This window comes from Aquarana catesbeiana, linkage group LG05 (assembly GCF_042186555.1).
Source record: "Aquarana catesbeiana isolate 2022-GZ linkage group LG05, ASM4218655v1, whole genome shotgun sequence".
In the NCBI taxonomy this organism is placed as follows: Eukaryota; Metazoa; Chordata; class Amphibia; order Anura; family Ranidae; genus Aquarana; species Aquarana catesbeiana.
In genome coordinates, this window is record NC_133328.1 from 474,107,354 (window position 1) to 474,133,243 (window position 25,890).

The window sequence follows — 25,890 nt, forward strand, 5'->3', positions numbered from 1 at the left end:
AAGGAAACTGTGAAGATTTTTAACTTATCTTCTTACGCTTTATCCAAAGCCGATACTTTATTGTTAAGTAGAAACTTGAATTTTGCACCCCTCAACAAACCTAACACTTTTTTATTATTTAAAGACCTCAATAGATACGTTCGGAACCTTACTTTAAAACGCTACTACCACTCAAAAGAGAATAAGAATATACAGGCCAATTCTATTCTACCCACATCATCCCCCTCCCCCTCATGGGACACTTTTTCATTTGATGTCGGTCCAGTGGACGACATGGAGAATACCTCACCTGTTGATGAAATGGTTGATGACCAGTTGCTTTATCTTCTCACCCAACACCCTGCCACCTCCCCTCCCATCATCCATACCACTCTCAAGCCAAAATCTATCTTTTATCCTTCACAAGCCAAGGGCCCATACATTGAGAGTTTTTATAGGGTTGTATTTTCAGAATTTCAGAAGCTTTGCCAATCCTCCAAAGCCACCAACACTCACAACTTGTCACCTGTAGAGATTAATGCACTAAAATCGCTAATGGAAGCAGAGGATTTGGTTATTAAATCAGCGGACAAGAGTGGTGGAATTGTTCTGCAAGACAAGATAGATTATGTCACAGAGGCCAGAAGGCTGCTCTCCGACACTTCCACTTATCATAAAATTAATAAAGACCCAACCTCTGAGTATGCCAAAGAGGTCAATAATTTGGTCTCCGAGGCCTTTCAGAATGATATCCTCAACAAAGTTTTCTTCTCAAAGATTTTTAAGAAATCCCCTATTTTTATCACCTCCCCAAAGTCCACAAAAGCTTAGACAACCCTCCCAGCAGACCCATAGTGGCAGCTATGGACAGCATCACTACGGGTCTTAGCTTATACATTGACCATTTCCTCCAGCCTATTGTTCAAACACTACAATCCTATATCCGAGATGGGACTCACTTGATGGAACTTCTTTCGGCATACAAGTGGGAGCCATCTTACTCTTGGCTCTCACTGTACACATCGATCCCCCATGTCTTTGGCCTAATGGCACTTGAGCACTTCTTAGCAGAAGACCCCCTCATTAAGCCCTACCAGGCAGCATTTATTTTGGAAGCTACTTCGTATTGTCTAACACACAATTACTTCCAATTTGATGAAGAATTTTATGTCCAGATACAGGGAACAGCCATGGGGGCTAATTTTGCGCCCTCCTATGCCAACTTGGCTATGGGCTATTGGGAGAATCTACACATTCTCCACAATAACCCATATGCACGTCATATAGGGTTTTTTGGTCGCTATATCGACATCGTCATCATTTGGGATGATGATGTCGACGTGATTGACGATTTTGTAAAATACTGCAACGACAATCAATATGGCCTTTCTTTCACCTCCGTTGCCAGTCCTGACATTCTGCCCTTGCTTGATTTGGAGCTTAGTGCTGATGTGACCACATCCACTATTGTTTCCAAAAATTATGTCAAACCGACCACGGGAAACTCTTTTCTACACTATAAAAGTTGTCACCTCCCGCAGTGGATCAACAACATTCCAAAGGGACAGTTCTGCCGATTAAGACAGAACTGTACCAGGGAATGTGACTATGTTGACCAGAGTATTCTGCTAAAAAACAAGTTCAAAGACAAAGACTACCCTCCAGCCCTTACCGATCAGGCTTTCAAGCACTATTTAAAAGGCAAACCTCCGAAACCATCCCGGGACCCCGATTATCACACAGTACGGTTCACCACCACTTTCCATTATTAATTTAGAAAAATGGAAAAAATCCTAGCGGATCATTGGAATATCTTATTACAAGATCCACTGTTAAAACCATACCTTTCTGAAAAACCCAAGGTCACATATCGTAGAGCTCCCAACCTCAAGATGAAAATAGCCCCCAGTAAAACTCGGTCTAGACACTGCTCTCCCAACAAACCTGTACTTATCCCATTAGTTGGGATGTTTCAGTGTCGTAAACCTTTGTGCAAAACCTGTAGGTTTGTTCACCATGGTCAGAAATCATTCACCACTAAAGGGGTCACCTACACGTTGAAAGATTTTTACAACTGCTCCTCCGACTTCGTGATCTATGGATTATCTTGCCCCTGTGGCCTACTGTATGTAGGCCGCACAATAAGAGCACTTAGGACTAGGTTTGGTGAACATCGGAGATCTATTGAGGGTGGGATTGATCATATAACGTGCCCAAACATTTCTTCCATGCCCACCAAAAATCCACCATAGGGCTTAAAGTGTGGGTTATTGAACAAATTCCTAACTCTCTACCACTTGCAGAACGTTTCAAGAAACTATGTGCCCGCGAAACGTTTTGGATTTACCAGTTAGATGTTCTTTCACCTGGGGGTATGAACGAAGGAATAGAAATTTCCACCGTACTGTAACACTTGGTACTCTTTCCTCTCCCAGTCTCATCAATGTTGAGAATATAGTATATGGACTTCCAACTACACAGGTATCCATTATCCAGGGGTTCCGTGATTCACGGTCCTTCCCTTTTTTTCCAATATTGTTTTAATGCCTATTCAGGCACTCATATCATCTGATATCCACTTATCATACACTGTTATTAACATATTTTCCGTATTAATGTTATTTCTATTTTTATGTATACATGTAAATTTTTCCATTTTTCTATTACCATGGACTTCCTATAATATTGACATCCACTATCCATGGGTTCCGTGAATGACGGTCCTTCCTTTTACTTTCATTACTCGTCATACATTATAATCTTCATATTGTCCACATTAGTGCAATTTTTTGTATACATGAATTTTTTGTATACATGTATTCTTTTTATTTGATCATTATGTTCAGCTTTCATATAATGTCTTGTAAGGTATTTTTAAACTATTTGTTTCATCTATATATTATAGTGTTTTTTATATGCATGTCACATATGTACACATTTAGTGTGTACATACTGTATATTTTTTAGGATCCTTTAGATATATTTCACTTTTTAGATTTTTATATAGGTACTGATCTCCAGACATGTGAGATAGACGTTTCACAGTCTTCACCCATTTTCCCCTCCTCTGTCCCCCTCTCCTCCCCCTTCCTCCTGCTGTTCCATTTTTTTTCCTTTTCTAGGGACTTTTCACTTCTTTTCCCCTTTCTTCTTTCTCTTTCACCCTTTTCTTCTTTCTCCCCACATCGTTCTTTTATCTCCAGGTCACAAAGTTCCCCTGGCGACACCTCCAGTCCCCCTTCGTTTCTTCCGTTCCTGCACCGCCCACTTAAGTCACGGTCATCCCCCACAGCATTGGGCTGTTCACACATCCCTGGTTCTCTGTCCCCCAGCTCTTGTCTCCGCCCAGTCTCCTCCCCCTCTCCCTCCCACACGTCCCTGGTTCTCCGTCCCTCAGTTCTTGTCCCTGCACAGTCTCCTCCCCCTCTCCCTATGTAAACCTCTCAGCATGGCCAGTAAACTTGTCTGTTGAAAAAGGGGCGCGGCTTGCTAACCATCCAAGCGCGCATGCCCAGGAAACGCGTCCACTGCTGATGACGTCATCCCCCTGCAGCCAGAGGTCTCGTGTGCTCCAAGCCTCGTTCTGAGGCCACTCCTCTGTGTATGAAGCCAGCTTATTATACCCGGAAGAGCTGTCTACACCACCACGGCAGAGACTGTCTACAGGCACAGGACCGGAAGCACCATCCTGATATCGGTTGTCAGCGAATGTTCATCCGCTGACACCCGCTATCCCATAGGGATGCATGTATGTCCGTATTTCATCCGAAAACGGATGGATGAAATACGGACATACTGTCCGCACGTGTGAAAGGGGCCTAAACGGCTAGAATACCAAGAGATTGACTTTATTTTAGATTTCCCCTGGAATCAACACTGTCAATTTATTTTGAACTATATTATATTTATATTATATTTTTATTATGACTTAGACATATTTGCCATTACAGTAACCAGAAATCTTCTGTCAATGGAATCACTAAGCCAAAAGAAAAAAAAAAAAAAAAATAAATAAAAGGAAGGAGGACTCACTACTAATATGGTCCAGAAATATTTAGACAGAATAAAAGGTGAATAAAGCACCCTGGACCAGATGGTATACACCCACGGATCGGAAAGGAATTGAGCTCTCTCATTTCAAAGCCATGTTTTCTCTTTTTTCTTTTTTTTTTTCTTTTTTTTAGGGACTCTTTAATGACTGGCATAGTACCACTGGCCAATGTGGTGCCTATATTAAAAAAGGGATCAAAGCCTTTACCTAAGTAACTAAAGACCTGCTAGTTGGGAAGATACTGGAGAGTTTAAAAAAAGTCCACATACTGTATATGAGTTCTTGCTGGGAAAAAATACATTTTAACCAACAGACAGCATGAATTCATGAAAAAGACAGAAGTTGTCAGACAAATCCGATCTATTTATGAGAAGGGAAGTAAAACCCTAGACAAAAAGGAGTGGCTGTGGTATACTTGGATTTTGCCAAACGATTTGACACAGTTCCCCACACACGGCTAATGTGTAAGGTAAAGTTTACAGGCTTCGACAAATACGTCTGTAAAAAGGACAGACAACTGGCAAAAAAATAAAACACATTCAGAGTAGTGGTTAAAGGGTAACTCCACTTTCGTGGGGAAAAAAAAAATAGCAAATAAAGAAAAAATAATATAGCGCATATAATTGCGACACTAATTGTTTAGTAATTGGTTATTAAAAATTTCCTTTCCTTTTCAATCTGCAGCCAATGAAATTTTCTTAGAATATATTGCAATATGGCTACCTGGAGTTTGCTGTACACAGAATGTGTACTGACCACTCCCCAGAAACATTTCCTGCTTGTGTGATTGGCTCACCAGTTTTCCCAGAAGTCTGCCTAAGATACAAGTCAGATTTCATGCATCCCTTGCAACAAAAATGTCATTTTTTGAGAGATACTTTCAATAGGAACAAGTCTAAAGGGATGCAGGCCCAGCAGATTTCCTCATTAGTGTCCAGTAGCTCCACACCTGACAGTTAATTATGAAACCACTCCCATTAGACCCACTCAGAACAGGGGCACAGACAAACACACAGGGATTTCTTCAGAATAACAAAATGTAGGAATCTGCAACAAAGTTTGTTATAATTCTTGCAATGTACATAGATCACCCAGAGGGGAATTTTTTTTCTCAACAAAAGTGGAGTTACGCTTTAATGATTTTTACTCTGAATGGTCTGTTATCAGTGGTGTACCCCAAGGTTCGGTGTTTGGACCCTTACTTTTTAATATTTTTATAAATGATATAGGGTCTGATTAACAGTACCATTTCAGCGTTTGCAGATGACACTAAGTTATGCAGTGAAATAAGATCCCTAGAGAATGTCTCCAACTTACAAGCCGACCTAAATGCACTGTGTAATTGGGCAACTGTGTGGCAAACGAGGTTTAAAGTGATAGTAAACTCCGCTTTCGAACTATAATAAGGCTTATCTGTAGGTACAGTGAATATCTCCTAAATATGCGGTGTTTAAAGGATATTCACACTGAATGCAGCTGGTGACATCACTAGCGCATGCGCTCTGAAGGGACGACACACCTGTGCCATCCCTTCAGAGCTCTGTACCGTAAACCGTGACTTCCGTGCACATGAGCGGGAGTAATGTCATCGCTGCTCAGCCATTCACAGGACTGAAACCAGCGAACCCGGAAGGAAGACCGAGGGAAGATGGAAGCCCTGTCAGAGGTAACAATGCATTGCTGGAGGGCTTTGTTCTAAAGGGAAATATTTCATAATGTGCTAGTATGCAATGCATACTAGTACATTATGCCATAGCCTTGCAGGGGAATTTTTTTTTTGCGGTTTACTGATGCTCTAATGTTGATAAATGTAAAGTTATTCTCTTGTGAGCTAAAAATATGCATACATCATACATACTACGAGGGAGTACAACTGGGGGTATCAAAACAGCAGGGCTGCCCTGTTTTCAAAAAGCGACAGCAAGTGTGTGTGTGTGTGGGGGGGGGGGGGGGGGGTGACGGACTTCTCGTACTGCTGCCAAAGAGAGAACGAGCAGCAGGCGGCAGCTGCAGCAGTGGGAACATGTTACATGTTCTACCCTAAAAACAGGTGGCACATGTAACATGTTCGCAAAGGTGAACTTATCCTTTAACCGCTTCCAGACCGCCCACCGTGGATATACGTTGGTACTTTGACGTTAACTACCGTTGTTATGGCAGCCAAAACCCCAGTATTTTTCTCCACAGTGGGCGGCTGGCTTTCGGATAAAAGTGGTCTCTGCGGCGGATTGGCCACGAGATCACTTTTATCGGGGGCACCCCCTCCTTCCGCCGTGCTCCGTTCTTCTCCACCACTTACCGGAGCCGTTGGTTGTGGCAGAGACAAATGGGGTCTGCTCCCCTCACTGCCTGGATGCCGAGGGGCAGATGGCCCCCACTCGGCTTCATAGCATTGGATGGCGGAAGTGACGTCAAACGTCACTTCCGCTCAGTGCTCTTAAAGGGGAGTTTTTTTTGTTTTTGTTTTTTTAAATGACATTTATATTTTTCATTCCATTTAGGTCTAAATATGAGATCTAAGGTATTTTTGACCCCAGATCTCACATTAAAGAGGTCTGTCATGTTTTTTTCTATTACAAGGGATGTTTACATTCCTTGTAATAGGAATAAACAGTCCAAATGAATTTGAAGTGCAGACTTTCAGATTTAATTCAAGGGGCTAGACAAATATCAAGTACAAATTTTAGGAACTGCAACTATTTTTATGCACAGTCCCCCTATTTTCAGGGGCTCAAATGTAATTGGACAAGTGAATATAAAGCATATTAAAAATTAACATTTTATTTATTTTGTTGAGAATCCTTTGCTGGCAATGATTGCCTGAAGTCTGGAACCCATGGACATTACCAGAGACTGGGTTTCCTCCTTTCTGATGCTTTGCCAGGCTCTAACTGCGGCAGTCTTCAGTTGTTCTTTGTTTGTGGATCTTTCTGCCTTTAGTTTTGCCTTCAGCAAGTGAAATACATTCTCAAATTGGGTTGAGATCAGGTGATGGACTCCACCATTGCAAAATATTCCATTTTTCCTTCAAAAGCTCCTGGGTTGCTTTTGCAGTGTGTTTTGGATCATTGTCCATCTGTACTGTGAAGCGCCATCCAATCAACTTTGTTGCATTTGGCTGAATCTGGGCTGACAGTATATCTCTAAACACTGCAGAATTCATCCGGCTGCTTCTGTCACATCATCAATAAACACCAATGACCCAGTGCCACTGGAAGCATGCATGCCCATGCCATCACACTGCCTCCATCATGTTTTACAGATGACGTTGTGTACTTTGGATCACGAGCTGTTCCAAGCTGTTGATTTGGCCACTCCTAATGTTGCTGCTATATTTCTGATGGATTTGTTTTGTTTTTGAAGCCTTATAATGGCCTATTTCACTTGCATGGACAGCTCTTTTGAACGTGTGATGTAGGTTTACAGCAATAGATTCCAAATGCAAATACCACACTTAAGCCTCGTACACACGATCAGATTTTCCGACAGGAATCGTGCGATAGGCTGTTGGCGGAAAATCCGACCGTTTGTACACTCCATCGGACAATTGATGTCGGATTTTCCGTGCACAAATGTTGGATGGCAGGCTTTAAAATTTTCCGGACAAATGTCTGTTGTCGGATTTTCCGAGCACGTGTACACAAGTCCGTCAGACAAAAGTCCAAAGTACAAAACACACATGCTCGGAAGCAAGGCCAAGCTTGAAGCGATCGGTCTTGTAAACTAGTGATCGTAATGGAGAATTAACATTTGTGACGTGGCAAATTATGGAATCTCGAAATGCAGCGCGCAGTCTCTTCTTCTTTAATGGGAGAATAATGAAGCTGCTTTGCTGTTGATACTGATGGGAGTTATGGCAAACAAATTGTCAAAGGCTTTTTATTTCTAGTGATGAAGAATAATACTATTATGCTCTTTTTTTTTTATTTTTTTTTGGTGCAAGTTACCACAACACCATTATCCTGTCGTTTTTAAGATCAAAGATACAACTATGTTGGTGTCCCTTGTTAATTTTACATTGTAACTGCCTACTCCCAAACTGTCATTTGAAGTAAAACACAAGCATTATCCACATTTTTTTTATTGTGCATTAAAAAAAGAAAACAAATAAAATTAGACATTCTATCTGCCAATAGAACTTAAAAGTACATTCTATGCATCTGAAAATATACCAAATCAAATCATTATTCAACCAAAAAATAAAATAAAAGCCTCATGCATGTGTCCTACTTCTTAATATAGGGGGTCAACAATACCAAGAGTTGGTGAAAGCAGGGGTCCGTCATCCGGAGATAATTCCGAAAATCATCCGGATTATTCTCCTGAAGCTCCCGCAGCAAAGGCATATGACATGATTGGTCACGATTAATAAAGCAAGCAATTTTTGGTCCAAGAAATCCTCCTCCTCCTGTTCCTGGACTGGACTTGGGTCAAAGCGATAACTCCAAGGCCAATAATAAAAAACACCTTATCTCCTCCGATTCCGCAACATGGCTGGTTGACGAACGGCCGTTTAGAAACAAACTGAAAAGCACAAATCACTCACCAAACTTCTAACACGAAATTAGCAGAAGGAGTCCAAAAGGTGGTGCTAAAGAGCTGAAAAACCACGTAGTTCGTCACTACGTTCGTGTTTGTTGGCCGACAATTGTGTGCCGTTTGTATGCAAGACACGTTTGGGGCCAACACCCTTCGGACAAAAGTCTGCGGAAAATCTGATTGTGTGTATGAGGCTTTAGAATCAACTCCAGACCTTTTACCTGCTTAACTGATGAAAAACAAAGGAGTAACCAACACCTGGCCATATAACCGCTTTTGATTCAATTGTAAAATTTACTTTTGGCCCCTTGAAAAAAAAAGGGGGGGTGGCTATTCTTAAGAGCTGGTATTCCTAAACCCTTCCTCCGATTTGGATGTACATACCCTCAAATTAAACCTGAGAATGCCACTTTCAGCCCATATCCATTAAAGAACTATAGTTTGAATATGTAAACTAAAATTGTGTCCAAATATATATGAATCTAACTATATTCACATCAGTCCCTGCCATCATAGAGCTTACAATCAAAAGGTTCCTAACTCACATTCATACATTCACATAACTAGGGCCAATTAATCTACCAGCATGTCTTTGGAGTTTGGGAGGAAAGCAGAACAACTGGAGGAAACCCATGCAGGCATAGGGAGAACATGCAAACTCCAGGCAGGTAGTGTTGTGGTTGGAATTCAAACGGTGACCCCAGTGTTGCTAGGTGGAAGTGCTAACCACTTAGCCACAATGAATAAACACTCACCGGCCACTTTATTAGGTACACCTTGCCAAAACCAGGTTGGACCCCCTTTTGCCTTCAGAACTGCTTTAATTCTTCATAGCATAGATTCAACAAGGTGTTGGAAAAACATTCCTCAGAGATTGTGATCCATATTGACATGATAGCATCACGCAGTTGCTGCAGATTTGTTGGCTGCACATCCATGATGCAAATATCCCATTCCACCACATCCCAAAGGTGGTCTATTGGATTGAGATCTGGTGACTGTGGAGGCCATTGGAGTACAGTGAACTAACTTTCATATTCAAGAAACCAGTTTGAGATGATTTGAACTTTGTGACATGGTGCATTATCCTGCTGGAAGTAGCCTGAACTGTTGATACAAGGCAGGATGGCTCTATGCTTTCATGTTGTTTACATCAAATTCTGACCCTACCATCTGAATGTTGCAGCTGAAATAGAGACTCATCAGACCAGGCAACATTTTTCCAATCTTCTACTGTCCAATGTTGATGAACCTGTGCAAATTGTAGCCCAGATTTCTGTTTTTACCTGATAGGAGTGGCATCCGGTGTGGTCTTTTGCTCCTGTAGTCCATCTGCTTCAAGGTTCAATATGTTGTGCATTCAGAGATGGTATTCTGCATATCTTGGTTGTAACGAGTGGTTATTTGAGTTACTGTTGCCTTTCTATCATCTCAAACCAGTCTTCCCATTCTCTTCTGACCTCGATAAGGCATTTTCCTCCACACAACCTCCACTCACTGGATATTTTCTCTTTTTCTAACCATTCCCTGTAAACTCTAGAGATGGTTGTGCATGAAAATCCCAGTAGATCTGCAGTTTTTGAAATACTCAGACCAGCCCATCTGGTACCAACAACCATGCCACATTCAAAGTCACTTAAATCTCCTTTCTTCCCCATTCTGATGCTCAGTTTGAACTTCAGCAAAGTCATCTTCACCACATCTAGATGCCTAAATGCATTGAGTTGCTGCAATGTAACTGGCTGATTAGCAATTTGTGTTACCAAGCAACTGAACAGGTGTACCTAATAATTAAGTGGCCAGTAAGTGTATATGAGGCGCTAGAGTAAGACCCCATTCACACAGGGACGACTTGTCAGGCGACCTAGTCGCCTGACAAGTCGCCTCCCGTTCTGTACTATGGAGCCGTTCTAAGGGGAGCGACGCAAGTCGCTCCGACTTAAAAAAAGGTTCCTGTACGACTTCGGGGGCGACTTGGGGCGACTTGCATAGACTTCTATGCAGAAGTCGTTTTGCAAGTCGCCCGGCCATTCGTTTGCAGGTCGCCTCGCTGAGGCGACCGGCAAGTCGTGTTGCCCCTGTGTGAATGGGGTCTGAAGGTGGAGGTTGCCTGAAAGATTTTGGAAACAAATGACGGCAATAAACAATTATGTGGGTCAGCTTTTCAAGCAGGAATCTATAAAACAGAACTGACATGTGTTAATCAAGTACACTACACAGAACTGGCCACTTTTCAAGCTTCACAAGCTGTAAAGTACAGTACATTTGGAGAGATAACGTTCAGCTGAGCTTGCCAGTAAAACACAGTGCAATCAAGGCTGAATTCCCATCACTGGAGCCTGTAGGCACGCAACATCCCTCTGCTCGCCTCTTACATAGAAAATGTTCTTGTTTTATCAGTGTAGAATATTTGGGTTTTTAAGGGATACCCCTTTATTGGCTAACATAGTTAAGTTATTTAAAAGGACTTTGCCCCCATCACTTGAAACCAACGCAGACCCATTAGCTCTGGTTCACACCAGTGCGACTTCAAAGCCGACTATCAGATTTAATGTGCAGCTTGCTGACATCTGTGATACTTCATTTAACAGACGTCATGGCAAATCGCACAGAAGTAGTGTAGGAACCTTTTTCAAAGTTACAGCGGATTTGAACGGTTTTATTACCACAAATGGGGTGCGACTTTGAACTGTTAAGTCACATGACAAGTCCCACTGATGTGAACCAGGCCTTAGAGAACAAATGTAAACACTGTACCTACTGCTTGCACCTCTCTGATCCTGAGAAATCTTCTGTGAATTCCAAAGGGAATCCAACAATTTGGGGATTGTAGATCTTCTGGGCCCCCCGCAGCTCTCACAGCCTCCTCAAGCTGACAACCTCATCATTACTGACTCCTGTAATAATATATTGTAACTTACCCCACTCCCAGCCACAACCCTACCCAAGCGAGTGCACTGTCCATCTAATCCTAGGAAGAATTAATACTCCATGCTTTGACATAGTAGTACACAAATCAGTAATTAGTCCAGAGCAACGATGTGCTGCAGATGCTGGAGCAAGTGCATGTAGACAGGAATCAGCCATAAGAGGCTACAGCAAAGGTGGGCAACCTTGGAGAGGCTGAGAACAACATGGAAGAGATCGAAGATCACTGTTGTACAGTGTACTTACATTTTTTTTAAAAGTAATAACCTAGCAAGGTTAAAATGTAAAAAAAAGGTTTGAAGAGTTTGTGGGTCAGTGGTAACATAAGAGCGTAGAGGTCAGGAGTAAGTAATGCAGTGTTCAGGTATGCAAAGCACCGCGCAGTGCAGGGGTCAGGCGTACATAGCGCGCAGTGCAGGGGTCAGGCGTACATAGCGCGCAGTGCAGGGGTCAGGCGTACATAGCGCGCAGTGCAGGGGTCAGGCGTACATAGCGCGCAGTGCAGGGGTCAGGCGTACATAGCGCGCAGTGCAGGGGTCAGGCGTACATAGCGCGCAGTGCAGGGGTCAGGCGTACATAGCGCGCAGTGCAGGGGTCAGGCGTACATAGCGCGCAGTGCAGGGGTCAGGCGTACATAGCGCGCAGTGCAGGGGTCAGGCGTACATAGCGCGCAGTGCAGGGGTCAGGCGTACATAGCGCGCAGTGCAGGGGTCAGGCGTACATAGCGCGCAGTGCAGGGGTCAGGCGTACATAGCGCGCAGTGCAGGGGTCAGGCGTAACCAACACATTCATATATAATTTTTCCAGAAAAAGTCCTGCAGTAAGGTAAAAAGAACTTCCACTACTTGTCCCTCAACCTACCCCAACCCTAAACACTTACCCAAGTCCTCTCTCAGCATTGTCCCTGTTCTCTTGTCCTCCTCTCACAGGAAACTCTGAAAGCAGTGGTAGCCATTGGCTCCTGCTGCTGTGAGGAGGGAGCAGGAACACACACAGCCCAGCTTGGGAGCTGGGCTGTGTGTGTCTATGGACACACACAGCCCAGCTCGGGAGCTCGTCTGCACAAGTGCTCTCTCACCACATGGCTTGCAAAGGGAGCACCCACAGGCAAAGAGGTGCAGCCACCGCCAGTGGGAGACTCCAGAAGAAGAGGTAAGGGATCGCTCTGTGCAATACCAGGTCAGTATAACATTTATTTATTTTAATCTAATAAAAAATTGCATTACAATTACTTTAAGCTTAAAGCGGGATCTTAGTCTGCAAATAGACTTAAATTCCAATGCTCTGCCTGCCCTCTGCAATAATAATGGGGGGGTTCTGCTATTTCTGGGTGTTTACAGGTGGCCTCACCTCCCACTGCCATTTAGGCCTAGGCCAGAATGAAGAGTCATGCTAAAGCAGCCTCCCTTTCTTTCCTTGGACAGCCTCATTGCATATCCCAGAAGGCTGCAAGAGTCCATTCACAGAATGGCCGAGGAACAGAACTGTATGTGTCACTGGGGGGGCTGGGCTGCTTAAAGCTGGAAGACTTCAAAACACAAGAGCAGACAGGGTGCTGGATTCAGAATTTCTAAGGGTCACTAAAATTGTCACCAGGCACACTGACCCTGGTTCAGAAGCACTCCCCAAAATGAGGACCACCTACAGCAGGGATCCTAAAAACTACGGCCCTCCAGCTGTTGCGGAACTACACATCCCATGAGGCATTGTAAAACTCTGACATTCACAGACATGGCTAGGCATGATGGGAATTGTAGTTCTTGAACAACTGGAGGGCCATAGTTTGAAGACCCTTGACCTACAGGAACAAGTACAAGGACCTAGAGTTGAGAATGCACACACATAACCCAATGCAATCAAACATGCCAGAGGGCAAGTTAATTTAGTGATAACATTGATTCATGCCTGTAGCTCTGATGAACGGGGCAGTACATTTGGCCCCCAAAACACGTTGCCTTTATTTTGCACTGAATCCATTTTATCAGAAATTACTTAGGACTCTTAAAGTAATCCTAAAGGCTTTCTTTAGTACCTGCTCTTTGCAATGGTTTTGGATAGAGCAGCCCCAATCCTCCCCTGGCTTTACCCACTCCCCCACCCACCCCACTACTGAGTAACAGTGAATAAAACTGTGTTTTATGGACAGTCCAGAGCGATGCTCTGAGTGTCCATAAAACACAGAGACTTAGCCCTGCCCCCTTCTCAATGGCTCTGATTGACATAAGCAGGAAGCAATAAGGAGTGAGAGACCTGACAGAGCCTCAACTCTTGTGCACGTCACTGGATCAGGCTCAGGTAAGTATTTAGGGGGGCTGCAAGGGAAGCTGCATGCAGGCGGGTTTTTTTTTTTTTTTTTTACCTTACTGCAGGAAGGTAAAAAAAAAACAAACACTTTTTGCCTTTAGAAGTACTTTAAGGCTGGATTCACACCTATGCAGTTTTAGTGCTTTTTGCATTTTGCAGATTTGCACTAGAGTCCATTTAACATTGTTTCCTATGGAACACGATCTGTAGTCCAAATCTGCAAAATGCAAAAAGCACAAAAAATGCATAGGTGTGAATCCAGCCTAAAGCACAGTTCCAGTCTTTTTTTAAAACTACCAATTCTGCCCCCCCCCCCCCAGTGTACAGGGCTAAATGAAAATTGTTAATTGTCTTTAGTTTCTAAATAACTTTTTTAAACATCTTTGGGTGGCACTTCCTGTCCCGGCCACCTAGGCAATGATGTCTTTAGGCGATCCCCATTGAACTCCTGGGATATCTGCATCATCTAACCCTGGAGTCTTTGGGTAAGGAATAGTAAAGCCTTATTCTTTTAAATAACAAGCATGTTATACTTACCTGCTCTGTGTGGTGGTTTTACACAGAGCAGCTCGGATCCTCCTCTTTTCAGGTCCCACGCCGGAGCTCCTGTCTCCTTCCTGCTGCTGGGGCCCCCACAGCAAGCAGCTTGCCATGTGGGCACCCAAGCAGGCATGCTCAAGACCTGCGGCTCTGTGTGTCCATCCATCTCCCGATTGGCTCACTGGCTGTGATTGACAGTAGTGAGAGCCAATGCCAAAAGCCAATCAGGAGTGCGAGTCCTCGGAAAGGCAAGGCTCTTGTGGACATTGCAGGATCGAGAGGGGGCTCAGGTAAGTATTAGGGGGGCTGCTGCTAAACCTTATGTCTTTACAACCACTTTAGGGGAAGCCTAAAAACATCTCGCGGTTTTTGAATATGACATGACAGCCTGCAATGTCATCACTGCTCAGGCGCGAGATTGGGAGGTACACGCTGGGTAGCCAGCTGCACCAAATCCCAGAAAAAGTGGGCTTCAGATGCCCACATCATACATGGTCACCTGCCTGCTTCTGAGATCAGGTACATTTTTAAAGGTTTAAAACTAACCAGCATGAATACTATTCTAATTTAACCACTTCAATACTGGGCACTTATACACCTTCCTGCCCAGATCAATTTTCAGCGCAATCACACTTTGAATGACAATTACGCGGTCATGCTACACTGTACCCAAAACTAAATTTTTATAATTTTGTTCCCACAAATAGAGCTTTCTTTTGGTGGTATTTGATCACCTCTGGGATTTTTATATTCTGTTAATCAAATAAAAAAAAAAAAAAGACTGAAAATTTTGGAGAAAAAAAAGTTTTTTTTTGTTTCTGTTACAAAACTTTGTAAATAAGTAAGTTTTCTCCTTCCCTGATGGGGTTGCACTGACGGGCATTGAAAAGGCAGCACTGATGATGGGCACTAATATGCAGCAATGATAGGTGGCACTGATAGATGCCAATCAGTGCCAAACAATAATGTCTGCCAATCAGTGATGCCCATTGTGGGCACAGATTGGCATCCATTGTGGTCTAGGGTGGCATACCTGGTGGTGACTAGTGGTGGCATCCCTGTTGGTCCAATGTGGGCATCCTCGGGGGGCTGTGCTGATAATAAATCGGCACAGACCCCCCCCCTGGCTCTCCTCTACTCGTGTCTGACAGACGCGAGTGAGGAAAAGCCAATCAACAGAGACTGTCAGAGACTCTTTACCTAGATCGGAGTTGCAGGGTGTCAGACTGATACACTGCAACAACGATAGCCGCGATGTGCCACCCCTGGAGGCGCGCAGCAGCTTGCTATCCTATATGACGTCTGGTCAGGATATATCGCAACCACTTTTCTGACGTCATATTGCTATATGGGTGGGGGGGGGGGCAGCAAGTGGTTAAATGAATAAGTAGAAAAATCATGGGGGAGCTTTTTTATAAAAAAAAAAAAAATAATAATAATAATAATATTGATTACGGTGACTGGAGCTCTGCTTTAAAGGATCTGCTACTGACGGCTTGGTGCCAGATACCACAACATACCTTCAGAGGTCTAGTGCTGTCCATGCCTTGATGGGCCAGGGCTGTTCTGGCAGCAAAAGTGGGACCTACTGAATATTAGGTGGGTGACCCTAAAGTTATGGCTGATCAGTGTATGTGATGGAGTTTACTGATGGAATGTACCTGTATCCCGGGGTCGGCTTCAGGGAATATCTATTCTGAGATCTCTCAGAGTGGCATGATCTAAATTCCTGGAGGACCAAACCACAAGGCCACCATGAGAGCTGCAGGAAGCATGGTGAACATTGGTGACACATTCCAGGAGTGGAGGATCCTAGGGGACACCTCATAGAGGACTACATTCCCCCACTCCTATCCAGACAGGACTCATGTCACCCTATTCCCCTCCACAGTCCCCCTTGTACCCCACACTGACTGAGACAAGACATACACCTCCTAGCAGTGACACTAACCGGACTGATGGGGGAGTGCTCGAGCCGTCCACCCTCTTTGCTCATCAGGTTCTTCTCCCCTCACTCAGCACCTCCAATGGAACAGATAACCGGAAGTATCGAGTTATCAGAGCAGCGCACAGTCCTACCGTATGAATGTACACACTGAGAGATCACCGGCTTCGGGCAGACAGGAGAAACTTCCCGGGAGGAGCAGCAAAGCGTCAGTAAAGCCGATCAAAGCATGCGCACACTGCTACTTCTGTAGCCCCGCCCCTTACTGCGGCTCAAGACTCGTTTTGATCCCGTCGCCGCTGCTGGGATTTTCCATGATACTGTGAGCTCGCTCCCGTGTGTTTCCCCGGTACTCATCTTGCAGAGCGCGCTCCCGGTCCTCTGGCTGATGGTCATGTGAGGGGAGGGCTGTGATTTTTTTTTATAATAAAAGCAGTCCTGTCATAGTTCATGGTGTGTTGTGCTATGTGCATGCTGAAATCAGCCTCATGCACACATGCTGTCAGAAACACAGCATTAGAGGCAGGAAAAAACAAATCAGGGCCAGCGCGCTCAGGAGGGCAACGTTTTACCTAAAAAAAACAACTGACGTACACACGTAAGCACTAGGTGCGTTTATCACTCGAGCGTTCATTCATATCGATGGCCGGAATAAATGAACCACTTCGACCCGGGAAGGTTTTACCCCCCTTACTGATCAGGCCACTTTTTGCGATACGGCACTGCGTCGCTTTAACTGACAATTGCGCAGTCGTTTGCGCTAAAAAATAAAAAAAGACCAACAATTTTGAAAAAAAATATATATTTTTTTTTACTTTCTGCTATAAAACACATCCAATAAAAAAATGTAAAAAATAAATTTCTTCATCAATTTAGGCCAATATGTATTCTGCTACATATCTTTGGTAAAAAAAAAAAAAAAAATCTCTATAAGCGTCTATTGATTGGTTTGCGCAAAAGTTATCGCATCTACAAACTATGGGATACTTTTTATGGCATTTTTATTTATTTATTTTCTTTTACTAGTAATGGCGGTGATCACAAATTTTTAGTGGGACTGCGACAATGCGGCGGACAAATCGCACACCTAACTGACACTTTTGACACTTTTTTGGGAACCAGTGACATTATTACAGTGATCAGTGCTAAGCAAAAATGCAGTGTTACTGTACCAATGACACTGGCAGGGAAGGGGTTAACACAAGGGGCGATCAAAGGGTTAAGTGTGTACCTAGGAGGTGCTTGCTAACTGTGTGGGGGATGGACTCACTGGATGAACACAGAGATCCGTGTTCCTGCTTAGCAGAAACACAAGATCACTGTGTTCTCCCCTGTGAGAACGGGGATCTGCCTTGTTTATGTAGGCAGATCACCGTTCTGCCTCTCTGGGGAGTGATCATGGGTGGCTGGCAGACATCGCATCCGCCGGATTGGTTCACCCTCTGGCCAATCAGCGCGCGCCCCCGCTGTCTATTGTACAAAATGATATACAGGTACGTCGTTTTGCACAATAGAGCCGACCTGCCGCAGTATATGTACTGTGGCTGGTTGGCAAGTGGTTAATATTGCGGCCAATGAAACGAATGAACAACAAAACACTTGACACACCTATATGTATTTGAAAAACATGGCTTTTTTAACGCTGTTTCTTTCTGCCAGAAGAAAGGCATTTAGGAAAAGTTGCAGTGTGCATGAGGCCTTACTAATATACTGCTTGTTTATGAGTCATAACATTTTTACCCGCTCGCTGACCGTATAACATAAATATACGGTGGCTTGGCTGTGCCAGATCACTTACTAAGTACGTGATCTGACACCCTTCGGGTAGGGGGCACACGCTGCCAGCGATCCGGCTGTGCTGTGATTAAACACACCATATGTCGATCATCCGATGCCGGCCAATCAATTAAAGCCGGCGCCTGGCGTTTGTCATGAATTTTTTGATTGCCCTAGATGTTAACCCCTTCCTAGCTAGTGTCATTAGTACAGTGACAGTGCATATTTTTAGCACTGATCACTATATTAGTGTCACTGGATCCCCAAAAGTGTCTGTGACCGATTGTCCGCCACAATATCGCAGTCCCGCTAAAAGTCGCTGATCGCCGCCATTACTAGTAAAAAAAATGTGCAAATGCTTAGTATCAGCACCGATACCGAAAACCTTAAGCCTTTAGAACCACATGTCTATAATGCTTGTCGAATCAGTGTGCAGTGACTAAAATCTGGAGCGGAACAGAAACCCCGATAGATAAGTGGACTCCCAAGTCCCCAGTCTCCAAGCAACAATAGATATAATTGTAGGTGTCAATCCTCAAAAAGGAATACAAAATGATTAATAAACTAAGAAAATGTAATCTGCTGCCAATCCTCCATAGGTTTCTTCAGCCATCTTGCTTGGAGGCTGGGGACTTGGAGTCCACTTATCTAATTGTATTTTTTTTCTGTGTGTGTATACATATGTGTATTTTATAAATCATAGATCACATTTTGTCACCAGTCAGTATCCCTGATCATTGCTACACCAGTCATATGATGATGCTGTACTGCACTGGTTGTCGTATGTAAAAAAAAAAGTGAAAAAAAAATTTTTAATTTAATTTCTTCTTTTTCCAAAACATTGCGACAAAAAATTACAACTTCAAAAAACTATCTATGCCTCTTCATGCCAGGCAGAGCCCCCTTTGTTAGGTTTAAAACAATTTTAAATATGAAATAAACTTTAACTTTAAGGCCTCGCGCCCACGGATGTTTTTATAGTCCCTTTTAGGAGCGTATTTCCCAGCTTAAAAATGCCTCTCCATGTTAGCCTATGGCCTCATGCCCACCAAGGCGTTTAGGAGCTGTAAGTGGCATAGGTGTTTTTAAGCTCCAAAAAAAAAAAAAAACAGGACCAGCGCATTCTGAGGCTCCAGCACTAGAGCTGTAAAAAAGCGTTAAGCCTCGTCCAGCGTTTCTCTGTCTCTATTCAAAATCAATGGTTCCCTATGGGAGCCCATTGAATTGAATAGAAGTCGCACCAGAAGTCGGATCAAGATGATGCGACTTGTGTGCTGAGAATCTTGAAAGGGAACCCCGCCAAAATGTAAAAAAAAAAAATAGTGCATGAGGTTCCCCCCAAAATCTATACCAGACCTTTATCCGAGCACATAGCCCGGAAGGTCAGGAAAGGGGGGGGGGCATACTAGGCCACATGCCCTCAACATAGGGGGTGGGTGCTTCGGGGCAGGGGGGGCCCTGTGCCCCCCACCCCAAAGCACCTTGTCCCCATGTTGATGAGGACAAGAACCTCTTCCCGACAACCCTTGCCCAGTGAATAATAGGGGGATGGTAGTTGCGCTGTGAAAGGAAGGGGATGAAGGGAAAGGGGAGGGGACTAAACTAAAGTGCATGTGACAAACATGCCAGGTGACCTAAAAAACAATAGAAAGTCAATAGACCGAGAATAAGGGAGAAAACGCTGACATGTGCATATAATAAACACAATGAGAATACCACTAAATGGTGTATAAAGAAAAAATGCTAGCATGAAGCAACAAGGAAGATAAATTACATGACATAACAATGAACAGTGCACATGAATATAAAAGGCAACCAAGCCAACATAAAATAACAAAGGTGATAATTACAATATGTGAAATGTGTGAGTGAAAAAAAAATCAACACACTGGGTGCATGAATAAACAAATGCATAAATGATTATGTATATAATAGTCCCGGTGATAAGTGTTGTAAAAAACCTAACCACTTAGCAACTAGCAAGTAGATCAAAAACATGAGAAGGAACTCAGCATGACAAAATATATATATATATATATATATATATATATATATATATATATATATAATGACGAATAAAATATGAAAAAAAGTCCCGCCACCAAATGTGACACTTCTGAGTGACAATCCAAAGACACAATGGTATAAGTGAAAGGAGGGGAGTGATCTTCAGTGGGAACACCTCCGTGTCCGCAGGCCCCTTACCTTACAGCTGTAAGGTATACAGCATATATATATTTGAAGCCCAGTAGATGGTAAAATCCCAAAAATGCAGCAGAGGGTGTAGCTCACAGGTGCGGTGTGTGATATGCAGAGAAAGACAAGATAAACAGCATATGGTGTGATACCGTTCGATGTTTAAGAACACAGGAGGAAAGGCAGGATGAAGGGGAGAGAGGGGGGGTTGCACTCACTTGTGACCAATGAGCGCAAGCCTCAACCCACGAGCGCCGAGCTCGTATATTCCCAGCTGCTGGCCAAGGACCCTCCAAGGTCTCTCGCCTCCTGTTGCTCACCACTCGTCATAAAACGTATAAACAGTGCAGTATCGAAACAAAAAAGCCGCACATAGCGTGATCCCGTATGATAACACTTTATTACACAAACTAAAATGTCATAAACTTACAAAAGATGACAGCTGGGGGGTAAAAACTCAGCGAGCGCCGTGCTCGTCACATCAGCTGTTGTGTGGCAGCGTCCCGTGCTCCTAACGCGTGTCGTCACGTCACGTGACTTCTTCAAGAAGAAGTCACGTGAAGTGACGACACGCGTTAGGAGCACGGGACGCTGCCACACGCTGCCACACAACAGCTGATGTGACAAGCACGGCGCTCGCTGAGTTTTTACCCCCCAGCTGTCATCTTTTGTAAGTTTATGACATTTTAGCTTGTGTAATAAAGTGTTATCATACGGGATCACGCTATGTGCGGCTTTTTTGTTTCGATACTGCACTGTTTATACGTTTTATGACGAGTGGTGAGCAACAGGAGGCGAGAGACGTTGGAGGGTCCTTGGCCTGCAGCTGGGAATATACGAGCTCGACGCTCGTGGGTTGAGGCTTGCGCTCATTGGTCACAAGTGAGTGCAACCCCCGCTCTCTCCCCCTCATCCTGCCTTTCCTCCTGTGTTCTTAAACATCAAACGGTATCACACCATATGCTGTTTATCTTGTCTTTTCTCTGCATATCACATACCGCACCTGTGAGCTACACCATCTGCTGCATTTTTTGGATTTTACCATCTACTGGGCTTCAAATATATATGCTGTATAGGGGCCTGCGGACACGGAGGCGTTCCCACTGAAGATCACTCCCCTCCTTTCACTTATACCATTGTGTCTTTGGATTGTCACTCAGAAGTGTCACATTTGGTGGCGGGACTTTTTTTCATATTTTATTCGCCATTATATATATATATATATTTTGTCATGCTGAGTTCCTTCTCATTTTTTTGATCTACTTGCTAGTTGCTAAGTGGTTTGGTTTTTTACAACACTTATCACCAGGACTATTATATACATAATCATTTATGCATTTGTTTATTCATGCACCCAGTGTGTTGATTTTTCTTCACTCACACATTTCACATATTGTAATTATCACCTTTGTTATTTTATGTTGGCTTGGTTGCCTTTTATATTCATGTGCACTGTTCATTGTTATGTCATGTAATTCATCTTCCTTGTTGCTTCATGTCAGCATTTTTTCTTTATACACCATTTAGTGGTATTCTCATTGTGTTTATTATATGCACATGTCAGCGTTTTCTCCCTTATTCTCGGTCTATTGACTTTCTATTGTTTTTTAGGTCACCTGGCATGTTTGTCACATGCACTTTAGTTTAGTCCCCTCCACTTTCCCTTCATCCCCTTCCTTTCACAGTGCAACTACCATCCCCCTATTATTCACTATTGTTTTGTCTGTTTGGAGCAGTCTTTCAGGTGTTGCAGCAGTGTCCCCTTGTTAGTATAGGAGTCCGCTAGCAGCGCAGGAGTTCTTTCTATTGTTTCACTTTATCTTCTTGCCCAGTGGTTGCCAGGGTCTGTGGACAGGGACTTATCGGAATCTGGAAGCCCCCTTTACCAAGACCTTGTATGGTCGGGGGGGGGGGGGCGTTTGCTCGCCCCCCCTCCCCTTTCCTGACCTTCTGGGCTGCGTGCTCGGGTAAGGGTCTGACCCAGCAGAGTTTTCCCATCATCAGTGTCCACAGCTGAGTTTTCCCATCATCAGTGTCACCAGTACAGTTTTCCCCATCAGTGTCCCCAGCACAGTTTTCCCCATCAGTGTTTCCAGCAGAGTTTTCCCCATCAGTGTCCCCAGCAGAATTTTCCCCATCAGTGTCCCCAGCAGAATTTTCCCCATCAGTGTCCCCAGCAGAATTTTCCCCATCAGTGTCCCCAGCAGAGTTTTCCCCATCAGTGTCCCCAGCAGAGTTTTCCCCATCAGTGTCCCCAGCAGAGTTTTCCCCATCAGTGTCCCCAGCAGAGTTTTCCCCATCAGTGTCCCCAGCAGAATTTTCCCCATCAGTGTCCCCAGCAGAGTTTTCCCCATCAGTGTCCCCAGCAGAGTTTTCCCCATCAGTGTCCCCAGCAGAGTTTTCCCCATCAGTGTCCCCAGCAGAGTTTTCCCCATCAGTGTCTCCAGCAGAGTTTTCCCCATCAGTGTCCCCAGCAGAGTTTTCCCCATCAGTGTCCCCAGCAGAGTTTTCCCCATCAGTGTCCCCAGCACAGTTTTCCCCATCAGTATCCCCAGCACAGTTTTCCCCATCAGTGTCCCCAGCAGAATTTAAATCTATGTCTGCAGATTTATGCCCATTTGCCTCTTGTTACTGTTTGAGCCAACTTCAGCTCTCCTGCACCTCCCAACTCCCTCCCACTGCTACACACACAGGCTGTATGGTGGAAGAAATTCTAATGTAAACAGCGGGCGGGAAGCTGGGAGGTGCCATGCTGATGATATCACATCCTAGCAGCCAATCCACAGCACACACAGCAGCCAATCCCCTGGCAGCATGGGAGGGTGTGGGGGGAGCGGCTTTGTATCCAGGACCTGCCAGACACTGCCAATAACAGCAGTGATGTGTTGGCAGAGCCTGGGTAAGCTGCGGGCCAGACAAATCACACCCACGGGCCGGGGTTTGCAGACCCCTGTCTTACACCAACCAAATAACTGTTTACCAACCACTGTCCACCAACAAAGTGGGCGAAATTACCCCATAAAGGTGGACCACCTGGTATAAGGTGGATGACATTACCCCGTAAAGGTCAACTACCCAGTAAAGGTGGGCAACGTTACTCCATAAAAGTGGACCACCTAGTAAAGGTGGGATGACATTACCCCATAAAGGTGGACCGCCTGATAAAGGTGGGCGACATTACCCCATAAAGGTGGACCACCTGATAAAGGTGGGCGACATTACCCCATAAAGGTGGACCACCTGATAAAGGTGGGCGACATTACCCCATAAAGGTGGACCACCTGGTAAAGGTGAGCGACATTACCCCGTAAAGGTGGGCAAGGGAAAGTAACAAAGGGGAGGGTGGGTGGGGGAGAATGTCAAAAGATCCAAAAGGAAAGCTGAAGATAATCCAGAGGTGAGTCCAGATAACACACCTTAGGTACCTGCTGACACCGCCCAGTGACGGGGGAATATATAGGTGAAAAATTACTTTCATTGGCCAGCTGTTTTCCCCTGAAAAGTTTGGCACCAATCCAGCTCTCAGCTGACCTGAAGATCTGCACAGCAACTGAGGTAAATCCTCCTAGCACCAACAGGCAGTTTGTAACCTGAAACACAAAACAGAACAACCCCTGAGAGACACTGACTTAACAGTCATCACTGCCCTCTATTCAGAATATAATTTATTAAAAACAAATGGGTTACCTAAAAAAAAAAACAAATTGGTGATGGGGGGACAATACTATGGTGCCATGGGGCCATTTTTTCTTTCCTAACATTGTTAGCCATGCAGACGTTTTAGTAGGAATGTGAAAGTCTTTGTGCACCATGGAGTGAGAATGGCTGTATCATGGAACCACATTGTTCAAGGTGGTGGACATGGCTTAACTGTTTTGGTTTGACAGGTTTTACACACACTCCTGGTGGTTCCAGCTGCCAGGATTTTTTGTAAATCTGACAAGCTGACTCTCAGCTGTGCAGCAGACACACCCCCATTACTACCGGTCTCCTCCACCTGCTTGCGCCCTACCATGTTTCCCGGGCTTCACGTGCCCATTGGCAGACTTAGGACTAGCATTGGGTTTACTGCCAGGTAGAGGGGAGGGAGATTAGTGAACATCTGTGTGCTGATCTCCCCTGCCTCTTAAAAACCCTCAGGATAGATTTACACTGGAGAACGCAGAGGCTCACAGCAGGGGTCCAGTGGTCTCCATTCACCATTTCAGGTTCGATTTCAGTCCGAATTTTTGGCTGAATTTTGACCTTAAACGGACCAAAAGACGCACAGGATCCATGTGCAATTTGCACCAGAGACGCTGCGTAGATGTGTGAACCCCACATCCAATTCGCAATAGTGTGAACCCAGCCTCAAGTGATGGTTTACACACAGTATGGCTGGGGAAGAATCTAATGGAGTGCAATCTGCACTCTGGAGACAAGGAAACACCACTCCAGGTGAACTGGGATAAGGACTCCTTCCACGGTTGCAAGCTACAGCTCACCTGCCATGCAAATTATATGGAAAAAGGAGTGGCTGCACACCGAAGTCCTTTATTTTTTTTCCATAAAAGCAAAGAGTCACACACCACAGGACAGTAGCAAGTGCATCAGGTAGACGCGTTTCACGCGATTACATTGTGCTTATTCATAACCCTGAATTGTTCCACTGACCTTACTTAAGTAGGACCTCCCCTGTGCAAAGCACAGGTATGAACAATGTCAGCGGAACTTTTTGTATGTCTCAGTTGTGTGTGTGTGTATAGATCATAAAAACAATGAAGTCACATGAATAATAGACAAAGAATAAAAATACATAACTGAGAACTAACAATTTGACAGACCAAAAACAGACCAAAAATATTCAATCCAAAAATTTTGGATTGTCTATATCAAAGAAAAAATAAACATAAAAATTTTGTAAATAAAGAAAAAATAATGAAAAAAAAAGAAAGAAAAAAAGAAAAGAAAACACAAGAAAAATTATTATAGCTTATACTGAAAGATATTGAAAAATATATGTAACCTATATGTAGACTAAATCTAACAGTATGTTAGGACAAGAACATACGAAAATATTAAATGAAACCAAAAATATAAAAATATACATATGCACATGCAAAAGGTGCAGAATATATTAATTATATCTCAAAAAAAGGTGAATAAACTGTAATAGCAGATGGGATAAGGATGTGGACGAAAGTATATGGCTACATGACTGTGTATTGTGCAAAAACCTTTATACAAGCACCAACAGAACACAAATACTTAAAAAAAGGCTGTATCTTGTACAGGAGAGAAGAGCATCAGATTTAATATTATTCATAAAAATGGCTCACATCTCATTCAAAATTTAAGCCCATGGGAATGCATGTCTGCAAATGAAATATCCAATACACTTCCCTCCGGCACAATGTCTGGAATGCATCCCCGGATCTGCACTCTGTTAGATTCATTGGAGGACAGGTGAGACATCAGGGGTCTTTCAGATCCCTGATGTTTCATTAAAGAGAACCTGTCACCAATGCATCACATAGGGGACTTTTTGTCCCGTATCTGATGAAAACAAAAAGTGAAAAGGGTAATGAATTAAAGTTACACTTAAAATCCCCCCAGAATTTTTTTTTGAGACCCCCCCTAAACCCACACGCAT

The 25,890-nt window shown here is 43.9% G+C and overlaps 1 protein-coding gene across 2 annotated transcripts in view; it reads right to left on the reverse strand.

Moving 5' to 3' along the window:
* Window positions 1-16,560, reverse strand: part of LOC141145103 (uncharacterized) — a 40,775-nt gene extending 24,215 nt beyond the window's left edge. The window contains exon 1 of one of the 2 annotated variants that reach the window (XM_073631448.1): window positions 16,293-16,560. The gene's annotated coding sequence lies outside the window, so the exon portion shown is untranslated. The remainder of the gene's footprint in view (window positions 1-16,292) is intronic. The other variant, XM_073631449.1, reaches the window with a different exon arrangement.
* Between the last annotated feature and the right edge of the window lie 9,330 nt (window positions 16,561-25,890).